Genomic DNA, 21,549 nt, shown 5'->3' on the forward strand with positions numbered 1-21,549 from the left:
TTTCTTTTGTGCTGAAAATTTTGTTTCCTAACCACATTAACTTAATTTCTTATTTATACTATCCTATTATGCATATGTAGATATAAAAATAATATTACCATTAAAATTATATTTGTAAATAAAGCTTATATTTTCCTGCATTTGTATGAGTCCTTAAAATATATCTTAATAAGGACATACAGACAAAACTGTGTGCTGTAAGCTGACCTGGAATAATTATTTTCTATATGGCTGTGATAAGTAACTCGATATATAATTATGCTCATTTATTTCAGTTTTTCATGAATTTTCAGCTCTTGCCTTTTTTATTTTAGATTTTTTTTTAATATGTTAAACTACATAATATAGAAATTCTGTTGCTGGCCAAGTTAGAGAAACAGAGACTGGATTTACCTTCTTCCTGAAACAATTAAAAAACTGGAAAAAATAGATAACGCAATCCTTTCAAGACACTGGAGGTCAGGAATTGATGGACATTGATTCCTGAGAAGGAGGAAGCAAACAAGATGCGCTCTGTGATCACCCAAACTCACTGCCACAGGAGGGGGAGACTAGGCAGTGTGCGACAGACTCCCTGAGTTTATAAAAGAGAGCTGTGAGCCCAGGAAGACCTGTATGGCTTGAGATTTTGTACATAATATGTAAGAAGAGCAATCTTTGCAGTGATAACCATAGAGAACAAGGATACTCTTCTAAGTATCCAAAGAGCACCGGTCAATGCACGAATGTGAGAAACACCTGCAAGCCTGGGAGAGAAACATCTAGGTGATTAGAGTCAGCGGTGTTCAGGCACACACAGGGCTTGCTGCCACCAGCCAGCTTGCAGAACCTTGTAATTCACAGGATGTTGGAGCATCCTAAAGGATCTTACTTTAGTAATTAGAAATAATTAGCCCTAAACACTAATCTGACTCTGCCTAATAATCTTAAAAAGCAAGACCCAGAGTTCCTGTTGTGGCTCAGAGGGGACAAACCCAACTAGTATCCATGAGGATGTGGGTTCAATCTCCAGCCTTGCTCAGTGAGTTAAGGATCCAGTGTTGCTGTGAACTGTAGTGTAGTTCACAGATGTGGCTTGGATCCAGTGTTGCTGTGTCTGTGGCATAGGCCAGGAGCTGCGGCTCCAATTGTGGCCCTAAAAAAGCAAAAAAAAAAAAAAAAAAAAAAAAAAAGACTCAAAGGATCAAACTGTTTCCAAGTAACTTAACTGCATCCTAAAGCAAAGCTTGAGTGCAAAGATATCAAACTGACCCAAAAGGTAAATGTCACAACCTCTGGGTCCTATCGAGTTACCAAGCATGCAAAAAAAAATATAATCTATAAGAGCAAATGCAATTGAAGCTGACACAAAGATGACAAAAATGTTAAAGTTAGCCATCAAGGACTTTTAAAAATATGTTTAACTGTGTTCCAGTATAGGCTTTTAAAAGTTAAGGGAAGATATAAAAAAGATCCAGATTAAGATTGTATGGATAAAAATATCAATGTTTTATATTTAAAATACATTGGACGGGATTCCTGACCACTTAGAATTTACAGAAGAAAAGATTAGGGAATGGGAAGACACAGTAGTAGAAACTATACCAAAGGAAATATAGAGACAAAATTAAACAAATAAAAGTGAACAGAGGAACAATTTCAAGCAAACAAGTATACATATAATTGGAATCCTCTCAAGGAGAGAAGGGAGAGGGATTCAGAAAGAGTAGTTGAAGACATAATAGACAAACATTTTTCAAATTTGGTGACAGTTATATATCTATAGATCTTAGAAGCTCAATGAATCCCAAGAACAAGAAACACAAATTATAACAAGGTGCATTAGAGTCATACGGCACAAAACAAATGACAAAGAGAAGATCTTAAAAGCAGCCACAGAAAAAAGGTACATTCTGTACAGAGGAACAAAGAAATGGATGAGAGAAGCTTTCTCATAAAACAAGCAAGACAGGGGAGCAACATCTTTAAAATACGTGGATGAAGAAACTGTTAAGCCAGAATCATGTATTTATATTCAGCTAAAATATTTTTCTAAAACCAAAGAGAAATGAAGGGTTTGTTTGTTTGCTTGTTTGTTTGTTTGTTTTCCAATCACATGAATTTCAGAATTTATCTCCAGTGGAACACACCACAAGAAACATTAAAAGAAGTTTTTGGACAAAAGGAAAATGATACCAGGTAGAAGTGTGTATCCACAGAGAAGGATGAAAGAACACTGGAAATGGTACCTTTGAAGTTAATGAATCTTTTTTACATTTATTTTTAATTCATAAATTTTTAAATTTCCTTAAAGATAACTTGCTGTTCAAATAAAAGTAATATGTAATGTAGAGTTTATATTATATGTAAAACTTAAATGCATGGCTATAATAGCATAATGGCAGGGAGAAAATATTTGAAGGGACTTATATCAAGAGTATATAAAGAACCCTTGAAATTCAATAATAGGAGCCCAAACAATCCAATTAAATAATGGGCAAAAGACTGGAACAGATATTTTACCAAAGAAGAAGCATTTCCCAAATAGACGCAAGAAAATATTGTCAACACCATTAGTCATTTGGGAAATGCAAGTTAGAGCCACATGAGATAAACATTTATTAAAACATCTAAAATTAAGAAGAGTGACCATCCAAGTACTGGCGGGATTTAGAGGAACTACAACTCTCACATAATAATGTGAATGTAAAATAATATAATCACCTTGCAGACATTTTGCAATTTCTTGAAAGTTCAGTATACACCTATCATATGATCCAATGATTCATTCCTTAGGATTTAGCAAAGAGAAATGAAAAAATATAGCACATGAAACTTGTACATGAATGTCCATAGCGGCTTCATTTGCAATAGCCACAATTAGGGAGAAAAAAGCAATTGCCCAGCAGCCAGAGAAAAGAGAAACAAATTGTGGTCTCTGTATACTACCCTGTGATAAAAAGGAATGAACTAGTAATACATGCAACGATATGAATGAGTCTCAAGACAATTATGCTGAGTGAACGAAGCCCAACAAAAAGGATCACATGTTGTCAGAGTTCATTTACCTGCACTTCTAGAAAATAAAAGCTGATCTGTGGTGACAGAAAGTAGACCAGTGGTGGGTGAGTGGTGGGTGAAGGAGGAAAAGCCAGAGCAGGGGAAAGAAATGGAGGCAGATGTTAGAGAGGGCAGAAGCAACTTTGCAGATTAAGAGACATGTTACCATCTTGCTTATGGTGGTGGTTTCATGGTTGTTCACCTTAGTCAAAACTTATCACATTGTGCCATTAAATAGCTGCTGTTTATTGTGCATTAATGATACCAAAAGGAAGCTGTTTTTGCCAAATAAAACGTTATTTTCAAAGTCTGTCTTTTCATCCTAGTCCCCTGTTCTCTGCCTCCTATTTTTTTTTTTTTTTTTTTTTTTTTGGCTGTGTCCATGGTAGGCAGGAGTTCCCAGGTCACGAATCAAACCTGTGCATTGACAATGCCAGATCTTTAGCCCATTGAGCCACAAGAAAGCTCCTCTATTTTTGTGTGTGTTTGTGTGTTACTTTAAAAAATAATAATTTCATTGGAGTATAGTTGATTTACCATGTTGCATTAGTTTCAGGTATACAGCAAAGTGAATCAGTCATGTACATTCTAGTGCTCCTTTGCACAAATTTAAGTAAGTACATGTATGTATTTAAGCTTATTACTCCCTAAATACCATCAAGATATATATATGTATATAACATATACATGTATTTCCATGCATTTTTCTTTCCTCCTTTAGTCAAATATCCCTGGAGATGACATCATATTGGCATAACAGAGATTTTCATCATTCAGTTTTCCATCAGCATGGATGTCCCTTGTATAGTTTTACCAGAGCTTATTGAATTGGTCCCCTATTGAGGGACACATATGTTGTTTCCTTTCTTTAATTATTACAAATAATACCACAATGAATAAACTTATCCATAAATCTATTTGTATTTTTGACAGTTTACCCAAATTTCAGATAGATTGCTAGAAGGATTGATGATAGGCTAAGAAGTAAATGCTTGGATCAATTATCTAAATATCAGCATCCCCAAACTTAACATTCCTGATTTTAACTATTTGGGGACAACATTGAAAAAATTTTTTTGGGCAATTTTGGACAATTTTGAAAAAATGGGGTGTGATTATTTGTTCTTTTGATTCAGGTCAATTTTGAACAATGCAAACGTTTAGGTTTCTGTGTGAAAGTAAGTTTCTGGGCAAATAAATTAGTCTAGGTAACTGTCTTGCAGACGCATATCATTATTTGCTTGTAGGATCCAGGAACAGACCTCAAGTGTCCAGAATCCTGGGACTCGAGGAGGTTCTTCATCTGTGAAATCAAGCCTTGCTTAATCTCAGGAATATGCTGAGGTTCTTACCAGCTAATTATATCTAGTGCACAGACAAGCTGTTGGTCAGAATCTCCAAGCGTTACCAGTTGGCAGCAGGGTTTGAAGATCCTGGAGAGACTATGTAGACTAGACTTATTAAAGTATGAGATGGGATTCATCCCCTTTGTGAGATCCTTGTGGGAACTTAAAGGTGAAAGGAACGTGCTCCTGAACCTAGGACTATGCCTCTGGATGTTTTCCTCTCTGTAGCTATTTGTGACAAATAGATTCTCATAACCTTTCCTTATATTAAAGGAATTGGTGTTCTCTGCATGGGTCAGTGGATGGCTTTCTGCTAGCATTTTGTGTGATAACCAAGTGTGTTGGATCTGAGTTAGGCTATCTGGGTTTAAAACTGGCTCCATCGCTTTCTAGTTACTTGATCTTGGGCAAGTTTCTTAACTTCTGTAAGAATTTCTTCTTCTAATAAAATCGGGATAATCATAGTTCCCACCACACAGGGTCCTTGTAGGAATTAAATGAGATATACAAATGTGCTTAGAATGAATGATGGACCCTGGCAAGGAAATGCATGCCATTATTTCCGAAATGGCCATCACTTTGGAACAACCACCTAGTTGTATTACAGGAATTAAAAGATTGTTTTTCCGTGGTGTTTGAAATTTGGAAGATTTTCCAAGCTTGCAAAGAGGCATCTATTATAAATATCAGACTCCTCTTATGCACACAACAAATAAGTGTATTAAATTGTGAAGGATATACACTGAGTCTGATATCAGACACTTATTTCTCCTTCTCTTGGGGGCTGCATCCTCCTGGGTAAGCAGTGTCCTTCTCTACCTTATGGCAATGTGAAGTCTCTATGTGGCTTTTGGTAGAAAGAATAACTTCTTAAGTAGAGTCTTTCCCGAAAAAAAAAATCTGCACTTGTCTAACACCATGGCACTTCCTGTTTAACTCCATTAAATATCCCCTGGCAGCAGTAGCTTGGTAGGTTGCTGCTAAATACTTAATGTCCCTGTAGGTAACCCATTATTCTCAGAAAGGACAGCCCACTGGAGACTTGAAAAGATCATGACTGGTTTGAGTAGAAGTGTGTGTGTGTGTGTGTGTATGTGTGTGTGTGTATGCATGTAAAATACTGATTAAGTTCAAGAGACATTTCTGGATGGATAGACAGACAACAGAGAATTTCCATTTAAAGAGTTTTATTATTTTTATTAAATTCTAATTAAGACTGGTTATAATGTTTTTTTACTTAAGCATTCCACTCAGATGGAGTCAGCAAGAACTCCCTGTAAGATGGAAATTTTAATACATGGGTGGTGCATTTTAATCAGTTCACTTTTAAATACCTGTGAAGTGGCTGGATAGAAGAGTTAAATGCATGTAAACTATGAATACTAACACGATGCTCTTTCTACTCTATGTTGAGAATTTTAATTTTAAGTGTCTTAGAGCCATATCTTGTTTCAGAGGAAATGGAGCTCCCAATATGTAGTGGAAATCAACAGAAAACCTTTCTTTAGAATGATGCCAGGCACATAGTAAGCACCCAACAAATGCAAGCTATTGTTTCCATAATGACCCTCACCTTAGAGTAACCACTCATTGAGTATGCATTATATGACTTAAAAGAACATTTGTCAGTAGTTTTGCAATTTGGGAGATTTTCTACTTAAGGTTATTTATATTGTACACAATTTTATAAGACTGACTTAATCATAAGGTATACTGTAAAATACATTGGATTGAATGTCCAAAAAAAAAAAATTGGCTTGGGCTCTAACTCTGCCACTGATTGTGTGAGCTTGACTTGTGTGGCACTTTTCCTTTCTCATCTGAGAATAATGAGTTTAGGAAACGTCATCTCTCTAGGTGCATTTTTGTGCACTGTTCAATGGCTCCCCTGCTAAGGGCCAAAGGACAACTAAAGTTCAGCAGAAAGAGAGGCTGCCTCCGAACGGTCCTCTTCTTCCAAGCCATACACCTGATGCAGTCCTGCATCATCCAACAGAGTTCCTCCTTCCTCCATAAGAGCTAAGAAGAGACTCTGTTTCTCTCCCAACTCCAGTCCCCACCCCAATTCAGGGAACCAATGAGTTACATAGGCTAGGCGATTCTGGCTTTGAAGTCTGAGAATTGAATTAGAACATCAACCAAGGTACATGAAATATTCAGGGTGACTCTTAGCCCAGAACAAGACCTAATTGTATCCAGATCAGTGGGTTTGCTCCTAGTTTCTATCTCCCTTTTCCTACTCAACTTGTACATTATGGCCAAACAAGCACTATGACCAGTACCTTAGCCTCCATCATTTGGCCTTCAGACGGAAGCCAACCCCATGGAGAGGGCAAGGGATTTGGGGATACAGAGAGAGAGAGAGATGTAGAAAAGCCAAACAACAGGACTATGCTAGTCACTAGAGAGGTGTTTTATTGGTGGAACAGGAATGACGTTTTTGACTCTACTATAGCCTGGATGATTTACACTCAAACCTTCTTTGTACAACAAACAAACTTCACATCACTGAAATGATTTTCCAGGTACTCTGATACCATGAAAGTGCTCACTATAAATATAGGAATTGGGCCTGCTGGTCCCCTAACAGGTAGATTACTCAACTGTAAATATATAAATGAAGATTCAGCAATTATACATCAGTAAATTATAAATTTAATTGGCGTCTCAGTCGACAGGGATCTGATAATCCTGGGACTCTGTTAAGCTTAAGTCTTGGACCTGAAAACCTGAGGATTAGACCCTAGATCATGGTGAATTTACCAATATAATGACACCCCGGAGGTATTTCGACAGTCTGTTAGCTCCCTTGGTAGCACATCTATCTGAACTGAACCCCAAAATACACGCACTCAGGATGGTCAAGACAGGGGTTTGCTTGCTGTGTTGTCTCAAGTGCTCTGAGCATTGCTCCAGTCTCAAGCCACTGTATTTTCCAGTAATGATAGAGGCCCTTCTAAACTGTTTAGAGGGCTGGGGTTTCATTATTATTAAAGTAATGAAATGATGCCTCTTTACCAACTCTCTGACAATGCCCTTTCTATTAACAAAACAGGCATTATTCCATCTCAGCCTAATTAATATCCTGTTTAATAGGTATCTCACTTCATGCTAGGTTCCCGCACTCTTTTCAAAAGCAGCAAGCTTAAGAAATTTTTACTAATTTAATTGAGAGCAGTCTTAAATTAATTGTATAATTAATCTTGTCAAATTAAGTAACATTTCATACACTACCTTATTAAAGAAACTTGAATATTTTAAATTACCATGCTATTAGGCATTAATAAAGAAGTTCTTCTTCTGTATTGTTCTGCTTTATAACACAAAGAAGGTAATTGCAATATAAATTGCAATATAAAAGCTAATTTCTATAGTACATTAATAATTAGATACACATTATTCCCCATTATATCTTTTTTTTTTTTTAATTCCAGGGATGATCTTTTTTTAAAGAAAAATTATCCCCCAAATGCCAGGATTTAACTATTGTATTAATGATCAATTTCAAAACTGGACTATGGGACACGTTCAGAAGTGGTTCAATTAAACCTAAAATACACTGGCTGTGAAGAGCCACAGTGTCAGCTACTGAGAACTTGAACCCCTTGAGCTCTGATATTAGTGAATATGCAGCACACCTGTTTCTTGGAGTAAGTGAAGAGCTCTGATCTTGGCTAATTCCTTGGGGATGAGAAAACAGTTTCCTCACATTTGAAACCAGAGGTCTTTTCTCCAGAGACAGTCCTGTGTGACCACAAGGACCAGGTATGGAAATGGGGATTCTAATGTAGTGTTGAGTAGTGGGGTGGACAGGGAAGAAAGAATGCATAATGCCTTTCCACCAATATTTTATAAAAAGATAGAACTTACTCTCAAGGTCAAAAACCATAGCTTCTTAACTTCTGTGAGCACAGACATTTTCATAAATATTGGTTCGAATTTTAAGTTTCTGAGGCAAGCGCCAATGAAAACCTCAGTGAGCAATGCCCTAGTCGGATCCCAAATTCACCAGGCATGGAATCTGCCCTAAAGTAACCCAGAAGCTAGCTTATGTGCATTTCCAGACAGATTTAGAATACACCGTACTTACTGATGATGCTTAAATATTGGTTAGCATTGCTTACACGAGTTCGAAGGATTGATATAGTCTGTGCCCAGCCAAGTCCACAGCTCTTAGCAGGCATTCAAAAATATTCTGGTAAAGTGCATAACTCTAGCTAGATAAACAAATCAGTAAATTAAAAAACATTCTTAAAAAAAAAAAAAACAAAAAACTTGCTCATGCCAGTGCTCTGATTAAGCCTAGTAAAGATTTCTTTTTTCTAATATTTTTCTACCTGTGCTTGGTAGTGGCTGATATGTGAAAATGGCCAATCAGCTTACACGGTTTTTTCTTTGAGAAAGTGAAAACAATCTATTGCCTTTTTTTAAGAACAACAGTTTTGGGGACTAGAAAAAGTGTAAATAAATTTTTGCCTGGCAATTTAAAACAAATCTGTTATGTGGAAAACATAAATTTAATGAGCTAAATCCATCAGACTCTTACTGAGGTCAGCTGTTGTTTATCCTAGGATTCTATGGCTGACATTCGTGCAGTTCACCAACTTCCTGGCCTTTCTCCTCCAGAGCAAGGGGTAGCATTTTATTTTTCCACTCCTTTGTGGTGCAGTATGGTCATCTGACTTCCTTTGGCTTATGAAATGTGAAAGGAAGTGACTCATGTCATGTAGGCAGAGAGTATTCAAAATCCAATGATGTGATTCATCACACTCCCTTTTCCCAGCCAATGTGGAAGCACAGAGAAGGAGACTTTCCCAACCTGGGTCCCTGAGTAGAGATGAGTTCCAGCAATGTTCCAAGAGAACACTGATGGGCACGTAGCTTATCTGTGTAGCAAAAGCAAGAAATCCACGTGTGTTTTTTAAGCTCTAGTTTGAAAAAATTTTCTAACACTCTGTAAGCCCTTTTGATATCTTAGGAGATTGGCTTTACCTAATAAAAATAAAAATAGGGATTAAAATATGTGTAGGGTGGAACTTGCAACATAAACAATTCTTACTAATAGGGAGGTGTTCTATAACAAATGTATTATCACCTAAATATGTTTCCACTCAAAGGTAAGTTTAATAAAGTTTTCCAAAGTTATACTTATTTACTGTGGAAATTCTGGTAACACAGAAGAGCACACAGAGGCGGCAAAGTTTATATCTCATCTTATCCAACCAATGGTAACATTTGATATATACAGTTTTTTCTTTCAGGTTAACAAAAATGATAAGTGTGCATGTTAAAATTTGGGATGGGAAACATTTTCATAAATTATTTAAAAAGTTTCACCTGTCTCCTTTATTGGTCCTCTACATGTATACCTACTTTCGAAATAGCCCCATTAGTCATTCTTGTTTTTCCTATGGTTAAATACACACACCTATATCCATATCATGTCTACCTTTATATTTCATGTTATATAAAAATTTCCACAACTTTTTTTAACAGAGAGCTATTCATTTATAACAACACACTCTTCAAGCAATGTAAAGCTCTTAGGCAAAACCATGCCAGTACCTAAAGGGCTGTCTCACTTGTTGAAATGGCTGAATAGTATATATTCTATATACAAAGGTGTGCCTCCATGTTACACATTTTATATAAAAATGTTTCTTTTGTTTTTTATTAATTGAGATCATGCTGTTTGGAATCTTTTTTTTTCCCACCTAATAACATAGCCTGGACTTGCTCTCATTCCATCAGCTATTTATAAAAATGCATATGTCCTAGTATTAGCATTAGGCTGTCTTTCCATTTTCCACAGGTGCTCTCTGATTTTAAAGTGACCAGCCACCAGCCTGTTGATTTTGATCAGATCTGTCTGTAGGCAAAGCTGAGCATCCTATCTCCATGGTGGTCCTTGGTGCCCCACAGAGGCAGGCATCCAGAGCAGGCAGCCTGTCTCCTTCACAGGCAGGCACACGCCTGGCTTCACTTAAGACTTGACTCCATTCTGTCAGCTCTACCACCCAGCCTGTCACTGCCCTCCTTCCAGCAGAGAACATGCTGGGAATGTCCACAGCTTCAGGTAAATCTGAAATAGAGATGGATTGAACAACATTTACTCACTCTAAAGCCTCCAATTTTCCAGTTTTCAACAAGGATTTATTTTAAATGTTTCTGAATCTCACTATACTCTATTTGACACTCATGGCTAATACTTATTTCTTCTATAAGATATATGTTATCTCACTCATTATAATAGCCTTTTCTTTATTTTAATTTGATTTTAAAAACTAAGTTACAGTAAAAATTTTGAGTGAATTAATTCTATGTATTTTTAGTGTAGACAAAGACTCACGACAAATTATGATACAGGACAGTTCCACCACTTTCAATATTTCCTTTTTCTCTTTCTTCATCATCATCACATCCTTTCTCAGCCCCTACACTTTGCCAGCCACCAATCTCTTTTCAACCCTACAGCTTTGTCTTTTCAAGTATGCCATATAATAGAAACATACAAGATGTAGCATTTTGAGTCTGGCTTCTTGCACTCAGCCAATGCCTTTTGTATTAATACAAGATTTTTCCGGGTATCCATAGTTTGTTCCTTTATATTGCTTTGTAATATTCCACTTCATTAATGTGCCATAATTGGTTTATCCATTCCTCTATTAAAGGGCATTTGTTTTTTGTTTTGAGTTTGGGAAGTTATGAATGGCGCTTCCATAAACATTCATGTACAGGTTTTTGAAGTACCATTATTTTCATTACTTTAGGGTAAATGTCCAGGAATGAGATTGCTGAGCCATATAGCAATATGTTTAAATTTATGAGGAACTTCCAGACTTGTTTTCCCCATTTCAGAGTGCCATTTTGCATTCCCACCTGCGATATCTGAGAGTTCAGCTGCTCAGCTTCATTGTCAGCACTTGACATTGTCATTACTTTTTTAATTATAATTTTAGCCATCCTCATAGCTGTGTAGTGGTATTTTATCATGATTTAACTTCACTCTACCTTAGTAACCAGAGATGCCGATCATAATTTTGTAAGCCTGATAGTGAGCATTTACTGATGTTCATCTCCTTATCTTCTTAGTGTAATGTGTTTGAATCACTTGCCCACTTTTCAATTGGGTTGTCTGCTTCCTATTGAGTTGTGAGAATTATTTAGATATTCTGGCAGAAGAATATGATATGTGATATGTCAGATATATTATTTGCAAATATTTTCTCCCAATTCGTAGATTGTTTTTTTCATTTTCTCAATAGTTACTTCCACACAGAGAAATGTTTAATTTTGATGAAGTCCACTGTATTAGTTACATTATGGTTTGTGTTTCTGTTTCATTTCTAAAAACTCTTTGCCTACATCTAGATCACAAGAATTTTCTCTTATGTTTTCTTTTAAACATTTTATAATATTAAGCTTTATACATCCATCTCTTACCTATGTTAAGCTAAATTTTACATGAAACGCGAGTTTAAACTTGCATATGAATTTGCCTACTAATTTTGATTTCCAATATAATTTGTTGAAAGGAGTATTTTTCTGCATTGAATAACATTTGCATTGTGATCAGAAATCAACTGGCCGTATTTGTATGGGTCTATATCTAGACTATACATTTTTTTTTCATTGATCTATGTGTCTATCCTCTTGCCAGTATCCCACTGTTTTATTTACGTAGATTTACAGTAAGTCTCAAAAGAGTTACTTTATTCTTCCAAGTTATTCTCCTTTTCCAAAATTGGCTATTTTAGTTTCTTCACTTTACACATAAATTTTTGAATCAGTATTCCTACACTCCAAAAATATTCCACAAGGGATTACATCAAATCTGTAAATCAATTTGGGAAGAAGGAACATCTTTACTATATTGAGTTTTCCAATCCATTGAAAATCTATACCTCTTCATTTATTTAGGTCTTTTCTGATTGATTTTATATACACTGTGTTTTCAGCATGCAGATCCTGTACATGTTTTCTTACATTCATATACCAAAGTCATTCATTTCTTGGAAATGATTTTAAAATACTGGCTTCCAGGTGTTCATTGCTACTACATAGAGATACTGATTTTCGTGTGTGTTGACCATGTGGTCTGTGTCCTAACTACATGTCCTAACCTCTTAGTTCTAGAGGTTTCTGTGCATAAATTCCTTTGGGAATTTCTATATAAATAATCATGTTGTCTGAGAATAGGGACATTTTATTTATTGCTCTTTAGTCTAGATGCCTTTTATTTCTTGTTCCTATCTTATTGCACTGGCTTAGACTTTAACTACAATATTTACTAAAAGTTGTGTGTGTACATCCTTACCTTACTTCTTACTATAGAGGAAAATATTCAGTCTTTCACCAGTAATTTAAGTTTAGCTGTGGATTTCGATAAATGCCCATTATCAGGTTGAGGAATTTCCCTTCTATTCCTGGTGTGCTGAATTTTTTAAAAATCATGAGTAGAGATGAATTTTTTCAAATGTTTTTTCACATCAATTGATATGCTTAGGAGGTTTTGCTTTTTCAGGCTGCTAAAATGGGAAATAACATTGATTTTTCAAATATTAAACCACATCCTCATCTTTGTGATGAATCCCAACTAGTCATGATGTATCATTTTCTTATATGATTCTGAACTCAGATAAAATTTTGTTAGTAATGTTTGTGTCTATGTCTGACAATGTTTGTGTATATTGGTCTGTAATTTTTTTTTCTTGCAATGTCTTTGCATAATTTGTTATCAGGGTAATTCTGTCCTCATGAAATGAATTATTAAATGTGTACTACTCTTCTAGTTTCTTGAAAAGATTATGCAGAATTGCTTTTCTTTGTTAAGTTTCAATAGAATCAACCAAAAACCCATCTAGATCTGGACATTCCTTTGGGGGGAGTTTTTTCAACTATGAACTTAATTTCTTTAATAGTTATAACACTATTTGGATTACCTCTTTTAACTTAGGTGAGTTTTGGTAGTTAGAGGTTTTAAAGGAATTGATCTGTTTCACTAAATTTGTGAATTTATGTGCCCAGATTTGTTCATGATATTTTCTTATTACCATTTTAATGGCTGTGGTGTAGTGGTATCCTTTCTTTCATTCCTGATTTTAGTAATTTGTTTATTCTCTCCTTTATGCTTTGTCAGTATTGCTAGATTTAATCAATTTCATTGCTCTATTCAAATAACTAACCTTTATTTATTTATTTATTTATTTATTTATTTTTTTATTTTCCCACTGTATAGCAAGGGGATCAAGTTATCCTTACATGTATACATTACAATTACATTTTTTCCCACCCTTTGTTCTGTTGCAACATGAGTATCTAGACAAAGTTCTCAATGCTATTCAGCAGGATCTCCTTGTAAATCTATTCTAAGTTGTGTCTGATAAGCCCAAGCTCCCGATCCCTCCCACTCCCTCCCCCTTCCATCAGGCAGCTACAAGTCTTTTCTCCAAGTCCATGATTTTCTTTTCTGAGGAGATGTTCATTTGTGCTGGATATTAGATTCCAGTTATAAGTGATATCATATGGTATTTGTCTTTGTCTTTCTGGCTCATTTCACTCAGTATAACCTTTATTTTTTTGATTTTCCCAATTAATTTTGTGTTTGTTTCATTAATTTCTGTTTTAATCTTTATTATCTCTTTCCCTCTCACTTACTTGGATTTATTTGCTTTTATTTTTCTATTTTCTTAAGATGGAAATTTAGATTATTGACTTAAGATTTTTTCTTTTTGAATATAAGCAATAATGCTATGAATTTTCCTCTAAGCACTGCCTTAGCCCCATCACAGAAATTCTGATACGCAGTATTTTTTTTTAATTGAAGATATTTTCTGATTTCAGTAAGACTTCGTATTTAACCCATGGAGTTTTATATATGTGTTTTTAATTTGTAATGGTTTAGAGAGTTTTCTGTTATCTTTTTTATTGATTTCTGCTTACTTTCTTTAAGATCTGATAACCTAGTTTTATAATTTTAGTTATTGTACATGTTAAAATAATTTTCCCTTCTAGGATGTGATTTACCATGGTGAATGTTCCAAGTGCACTTGAGAAGAATGTATCCTACTATCATTTGGTGGGATAGTCCATAAATGTCAATTAGATCCCATTGGCAAATGGTGATGCTCTTTTCTTCTGTATGCTTGATTATTTTTTCTCTTACTTCTACATATTACAGTGAAAGAAATGTTAACACATCTAACCATAATTGTGGATTTGTCTATTTCTCTTTTTAATTCTGTCTTAGTCTAATTTGCTAAATACTAATGTGAATACTCAAATTTCCTTTTGAATAGTATTTGCATGAGTTACATTTGCCCATCCTTTAATTTTTTATCTTCTATTTCATATATTCTTATATTTCAAATTAGTTTCTTACGGAAAACATATAGTTGGGTCATTGTTCTTATCCATTTTGATAATACATTTTTTAATTAGTTTTTAGACCATTTGCACTTAGTATATTTTTATGTTTAGATTCAATTGTAACATTTTATTATTTGTTTTATGTTTGCTCATTATGGCTTCCGCTTCTGTTTTTCCTCTTTCCTTCCTTCTTTGTGTTTATTTTGAAGGATAATACTTTAATTGATCTATTGTATTTTTAATCATATCTTTTTGTATAGATATTTTAATGGTCGTGCCAGCTTACCTTGGGTATTCTGATTGAGGATCTCTCATAAGACAGCAGTCACCCCATGACTCAACTGAGGTAGAAAGATCTGCTTTTAGACTCATTCTATGTGGTTGTTGGTAGACCTCAGTTCATATAAGCTATTAAGGAGAGGGCCTCAGTTTCTTATTATGTGGGACTATCCATAGGGCTGTTCACAATATCTTAGCTTGCTTCCTCCAGGGTGAGTGATGAGAGAGAGAGAGACAGAGAGACAAAGGGAGAAACTGCAATTTTTTTACAACCTATTTTCAGAAATAACCAACAATTTCCTCATTACTTCATATATATATATATTTTTTTGTCACACAAATCAACACTAGTAATGTTTGAGGGGGACTACAAAAAAACATGAGGGGTCATTTTGAGGCTGACTACCATATCATTGCTAGGTCCATAATAACCACATTCTCTAAACTGCTATGAACATTCCCATTCCAGGTCAAGTCAGTTTATTTGTGACTAGCTTATTATTTACAGCTATAATCTTGGTACCCATACTGCTGGAGAAAATCATGTAGAGGAGTTGTAAACCTTTGCATTTATCTAAGGTCCCTTTGCAGTTGAGAAGAGTCCAACCTATTTCCTGAAAGCTTACAAAATAATAAGAGTTTGCCAAGAGATTTGTAAAAAGTGTGGTGTGTTTTAAATGTCTACGTTTAGTTAGTTAAGGATTTTAACAGCTACACGCAAATGTAATGATTATATTTGTCACCTCCATTGATGATACGCTGACAAGTCTTTTTTTTTTTTTTTTTTTTTTTGGTTTCATCCACAGCATGTGGGAATTCCTGGGCCAGTGGCCCAAGCTGCTGCAGTGACAATGCCAGATCCTTAACTCACTGCACCACAAGAGAACTCCAAATTCTAAATGTGAAATTTTCATGACTGTAAAACAAAAGACAAATGGCCACCTGATCTACCCTTTCTATAACCCATAGAGGACAACTAAGATATCACTTTATTTCTTAAAATCTATCAATAAGTCTCACAAATTCTTTTGTCTGAAAGTCACCAATATTTTCTATTTTGATGTTCTACTAATGTTTGGAATCTAAGAGTCAGCTGCTTAGCAACAGCTTTTCTAGCAAGCATACAAACCCAGTGTGTTTGTCTGACCCTCTTAATCACTAATTATATTTGAGTTGGCGCTCAGTGTAGAATTGGAACCTGGTGGCTGACCAGTCACTCTCTGGCATTTATTGAGTGCAGACCATTCTACTGGAACTGCAGATAACAGGGGAAGGGAAAAAGCAGTTGTTAAACTTCAGGGTCACAGTTGGTGACATTCATGATGCTGTAACCACCAGTATTGCCCCCTCCCATTTAATTTAAGCTTGCTATATTAGATGCTTCAGAGTGATGTTTACGGGTGAATTTTCTCAGGCCTCAGTACCGAAATAATTACACCTTTTCTGAGTAAATGTTTTATTTATCCAAAGCATTCTATGAATCAGGTATTTGATCAAATTTTCCTGTTAGTTTGAGAAACATAGAAGCTCAGAATCCAACTGCAATTTCCTTGTCCAAAGTGTATAAAACTTATGCCCTCACTTTTCTTACTAACTTGACCACAGGCTGTATCTTATTTTCCCTCCTTCTGTTTTCTTCTTACCCTTATTTAGTCATCTAACTCCCATTAGTTATTTTTTAAAAAAGAAGAGCACTTCAAATTATATTTGGATAAAGAAGTTTAGACTAGAAAGAAAAGAAGAAAGGGAAAGGATATATTCATAAGCTTTGTAGGAAAGCTTCTTCAAGGTAAGAATGTTTTGAATGATGAGAATGCCCAGACTGGAAAGTGGTGCATTCTCAGTTAGTGGGGTACCCATCACTATAATAGAGGCCATGTGGCCAATTTTCAGATGAGTTTTATATGAGACTTAAACCTTAGGTTGAGACTATGTGTCCACCTGCTCATCAATTGAGGCTGAGACTCCCTCTCAAAAAGAAAGGCTCTCCTCCTTTTTCTAATGATTTTCTATGGTAGGAAATACTATACTGAAGTGTTACTTAATCTTTTAGAATTAAGTTTATCTAGTTCTAGTGATAGGTACCGTCACACACTTTTGTATATGATAATGATGGCTGCAATAAGCCCTGAAAGAACCCAGTATACTTTCACATCACAAAACCAAAACACAACCCCCCCAAGCAAAATACTTAGTGTAGTTTCAAGCATCTTTTAATAATCTATTTAATTAAAATTTGGTATATGGAAGATTGATAGTAACCTGAGTGACCTTCCTCAACTACTGTGTGAGATAGAATAGGGCTTCTAGGATTCCACGTCAGAGTTAAAAGCTAGTCACAGCGGTTGATGATCAGGTTCTGTGTATGAAGACCAGGTGCTTTTTCTAAATATCAAACTGCTTATCAGAATCTTCTTTTTTTCTGTTCTGGGCTCAATGATAAAACGCTTTGAAGGAATGTCTTTAAAATTAAATATTGGGCTTCTGAAATCAATGTGTACTTGTCACGTAAGACAGACATTAAGGGACTATGCATGGTTAATAGTATTCTTTTTCAGTAACATATGTCACTTGTGCCGAAATTTCTCCTGCCTAGTTTTCTGAAAAGAAGGCAGCTCAGAGTAGTCAGAATTTCATTGTCTTTTTAAAAAATTGCCATTAGTTACTGAGGTCATTTTGTTTACTTCCATTATAAACAGATAGTTTCGTGGCCTCCTACATGTTGCTGTTCAGTGAAGACAGGTCACTCATTTCTGGCACCTGACATGTCCCCAGAAATCAAGATCCAGTCTGCCTATAATTAGACATCACAGGGTAAACACACCTCAAAACCCAGGACAGGAGGGAGGAGCAAAATGGTGTTTGGCTAGAATCAGATCCAGGTGAAATGTTACCAGGACAGAACTGCCCCTTAATTTGAACATTAACAACCAATAATATAGATGTGTGTTCTCACACTGGATAGCAGGTGTTGGAGCCTTCTGATACCAGGTATTGCTATTTTTGTTGTTGTTATTTATAGTGGATCTGTTTATATTGCAAAGAGAATAACTCACATGTGTTTGTATGAGATTTTAATGGACTTCAAGAAGTGAAAGTAAGATTGTCCCTACAGATTTTTCTTCCTCTTGCAAATTATCTTTAGACTATAACGAACCAAAAGGAGACGTTCTGTTACCAATCACCATTTTCTTTTGCGTAAGAAACTAACAAAGAAGAGATTAAAGGAGTTCATATATGCTCAGAAATTCTGACAAATTCATCAGAGACAGTTAAAAAAATCCACTGAATGATTATGTCTGATCCCCATACTCTTACAAGGGGAATTTTGAGGTTACAAGTATTAGCTGGAAAACTAGATTGGGGTGCAATTGGGAACTGTATTTCATAATCATTTTTACAGAATTGCATGAGTATATTCTTAGCCTTCCCCCTACATATACGATATGAAGGAACTCAGTTGAAACAGCAGAAGCCTTCCAGCTTCTGGATTCAGTTTTCTATGAAATTTTCTGGCAAAGCAATGGCACTACTATTAGAAATTTAACAACTGCATAATTCTATCTCATGAACTTCTCCGATGGAGGCAGCATTTGAATGCAAATGTGATTCAACCATGTGACTGGATCTACACTACTATTTGGGTCAGGGTTAAAAACTATAAGAAGACAGAGAAGGAAAACTTGGTATATAAATGTTAGTTGAGAGAGGAGAAAATTGCAAGTTGTCTGATCATGTCATGGACTTTTTACTTTACTTATCATTTCCACAGGTTTGATTAGTAATAATAAATTACAAATCTAGAGGAATTTATAGTTCCTCATACAATACCTAATTTGATACTTATAATTCTGTTAAAGTAGGTATTATTATTACATTTTTATAGGTGAGGTGAAACAGAGTAATTTAAGAGACTTACAATGATAAAATTGTAGGTCTGCAATGGAATTTCGAGATCATCATGTAATTCTCTAATGTTTTTGTCCCCTTTTCTCTCTCTTTTTTGGCCAAGAAAGTGTTTTGGGTTTTTTTTTTTTTTTTTTTTGGTTTTGTTTGTTTGTTTGTTTTACCACAATGTTCATATGGAAACTCAAGATATGAAACAGATAAAAATGATATTTTATTTTTCAGTTTAAATTTATAACATTTTCTTTTTCTTTAATTATTTTTTGCTTTTTAGGGCCACACGCACAGCATATGGAGGTTCCAAGGCTAGGGGTCAAATTGGAGCTACAGCTGCCAGCCTACACCACAGCCATAGCAATGCAGGATCTGAGCTGCGTCTGCGACCTACACCACAGCTCATGGCAACGCCGGATCCTTAACCCACTGAACGAGGCCAGGGATCGAACCTGCACCCTCATGGTTCCTAGTCGGATTTGTTTCCACTGTGCCACGATGAGAACTCCACATTTTCTCTTTATTAAATCATTGTGAGAACATTGAAAATGCTTTGACAAATTCAAAATTTGAAATTGGTCATTAATGTCAGTAGGCATAATATATTTTCCATGAAATCCTCCTTTACTTCCTTAATTTATGAATTCTTTTTATTTATTTTGTATTTCCCCCCTTTTTTTGGCATGCCCACAGCCCTATGGCACAGAAGTGACCTGAGCTACTGCAGTGACAATGCCAAACCCTGAACCTTCTGCACCACGAGGGAACTCCTCCTATTTCTTTTTATTTCTGTTATTCCTCTTAGTTGCACAGCACTAGAAATAATTGTCATTTATGTGAAGTAGTACTTATAGCTAGCAACTTTTTTTTCCTTTTAAATGGACTGCCTTGTGAATTAAGTATCCTTAAATTCAAATGATTGCAAAATCCAAAATATGAGTAATTTATAAATTTTATTTCAAAATTGAATGATTAAAAATCTCTAAGTGCCACTTGAGTCCTTACCGTAAATATAAAAGTCAGACAGAAAACGTTCCAAATTTATATAGCACAGTTTACAATCATGCATAATTTGATATGATCATGAAATAGTAAGTCATCAGTTGCTTCCCATCACACATATTACTATCATGATCAAGTTACTATGCAAGTTCCTATAATTGCAACAATAGTATCACCCAATCCTCTCTTGGCAGTTAAAAATACATGCTGGGACTGCCATTAAAAGATAGCCAGTTCAGTGTGGGTCTTTACATGTACTCTTTTGTGGAACTCCACTAAAATAGTAAGTGGAGAATTTTTTAAAAAAAGAATAAACTCTCAAGGACAAAGAGCACGGGTGAGGAGACAAGCCAGTAAGGGATATCATCAAATTTTGAAAAGATATTCAACATGAATAATTGGCATATCTGAACCAAATCCTATATTTCTGCAGAGGAAAAAAAAAATCTGGGTAATTGCTCTCATAGGGTTATAGAAGGTTTCCAGTGTGGGAAGAACCAGATGAACTAGAAAGTGGTGGAAGACCCAAGGCTGGATCCAGAGGGACTGACTAGACATCTGTGTCGGGAATGGGGAGATACCAAGATGCCTCCTCCCCCTCCACACAGTCAATAAGAAACTTGTCCTAAACAGTGCAACAGGCCATATGTTTATGCTCTGGAAAAAACTGATCTAGTGAGATCCTAGATTTGGGGACATCCAACTCGGTGGCCAGCAAAAGGGCCAGCAAGGATTCTTCTTTGGAGAAACTGAATTGTCCCAGAGGAGACGCACAGAAATTGGCAGGTACATGCCTCCATGGAGATGCTAGCTTCTGTTTTTATCACTTGAAAGCACAGCTGACTGATAACAAGCTCTGTCCATGAAAGTAGGCTCTTCAGGTTATGTTTAGAGCCTATTCTTTAATATGAATAATGATGACTATAATCATAGATTATATGATTATATGAAACACAGAGACTAAAATAAACAAGCACTACAAAGAGAAACAGAGAGAGTCAGAAAGCAGAAGAAAACCTCAAATTCACTAAGACTGGAGTAAAAAAAGGAGACTATTAATTCAGTAAATGAAAAAAAAAGGCTGATAAAATAAACATTCGGGGGACAATTGTTAACAGTAATTTAACAGGTATTTTGAGGAAACATGCCAATAGACATATAGAAATCTAAGAAAATAAAAAGTAATTGCTAACTCCAGGAGAAGAAGTAGAAAAAGAAGAAAAGGGAGATAAGAAGGAAGCATGGGGTAGGGGTGGGGGAACAAAAGGATGAGGAGGAAAAGAACAAGCTTAAGGAAACAATGTTTCAAGGTCAAAAATATACTAAATCTTTAATAATGTGTCAACCAAAAATTGTGATATAACTTTTTAGATGAAGAAGTTAGGTGATTGGAGAGAGAAGATTTTTTTCTCATTTATTCTCAAACAAGAAGCCAATAGTAATATATACAATAAAAATTAAAGTGGTGGTCACTGTAAATCAACTATACTTCAATAAAACTTTAAAAAATGAAAAAATAATTATAAAAATATTAGAAATATGCTTCTAGGAAGTAGAATCTGAGATTGGAAAAGGCTAAGGTGAAATGTAAAATGTTATGAGATTTTAGTGCTAT

This window comes from Sus scrofa, chromosome 1 (assembly GCF_000003025.6).
Source record: "Sus scrofa isolate TJ Tabasco breed Duroc chromosome 1, Sscrofa11.1, whole genome shotgun sequence".
Lineage (NCBI taxonomy): Eukaryota > Metazoa > Chordata > Mammalia > Artiodactyla > Suidae > Sus > Sus scrofa.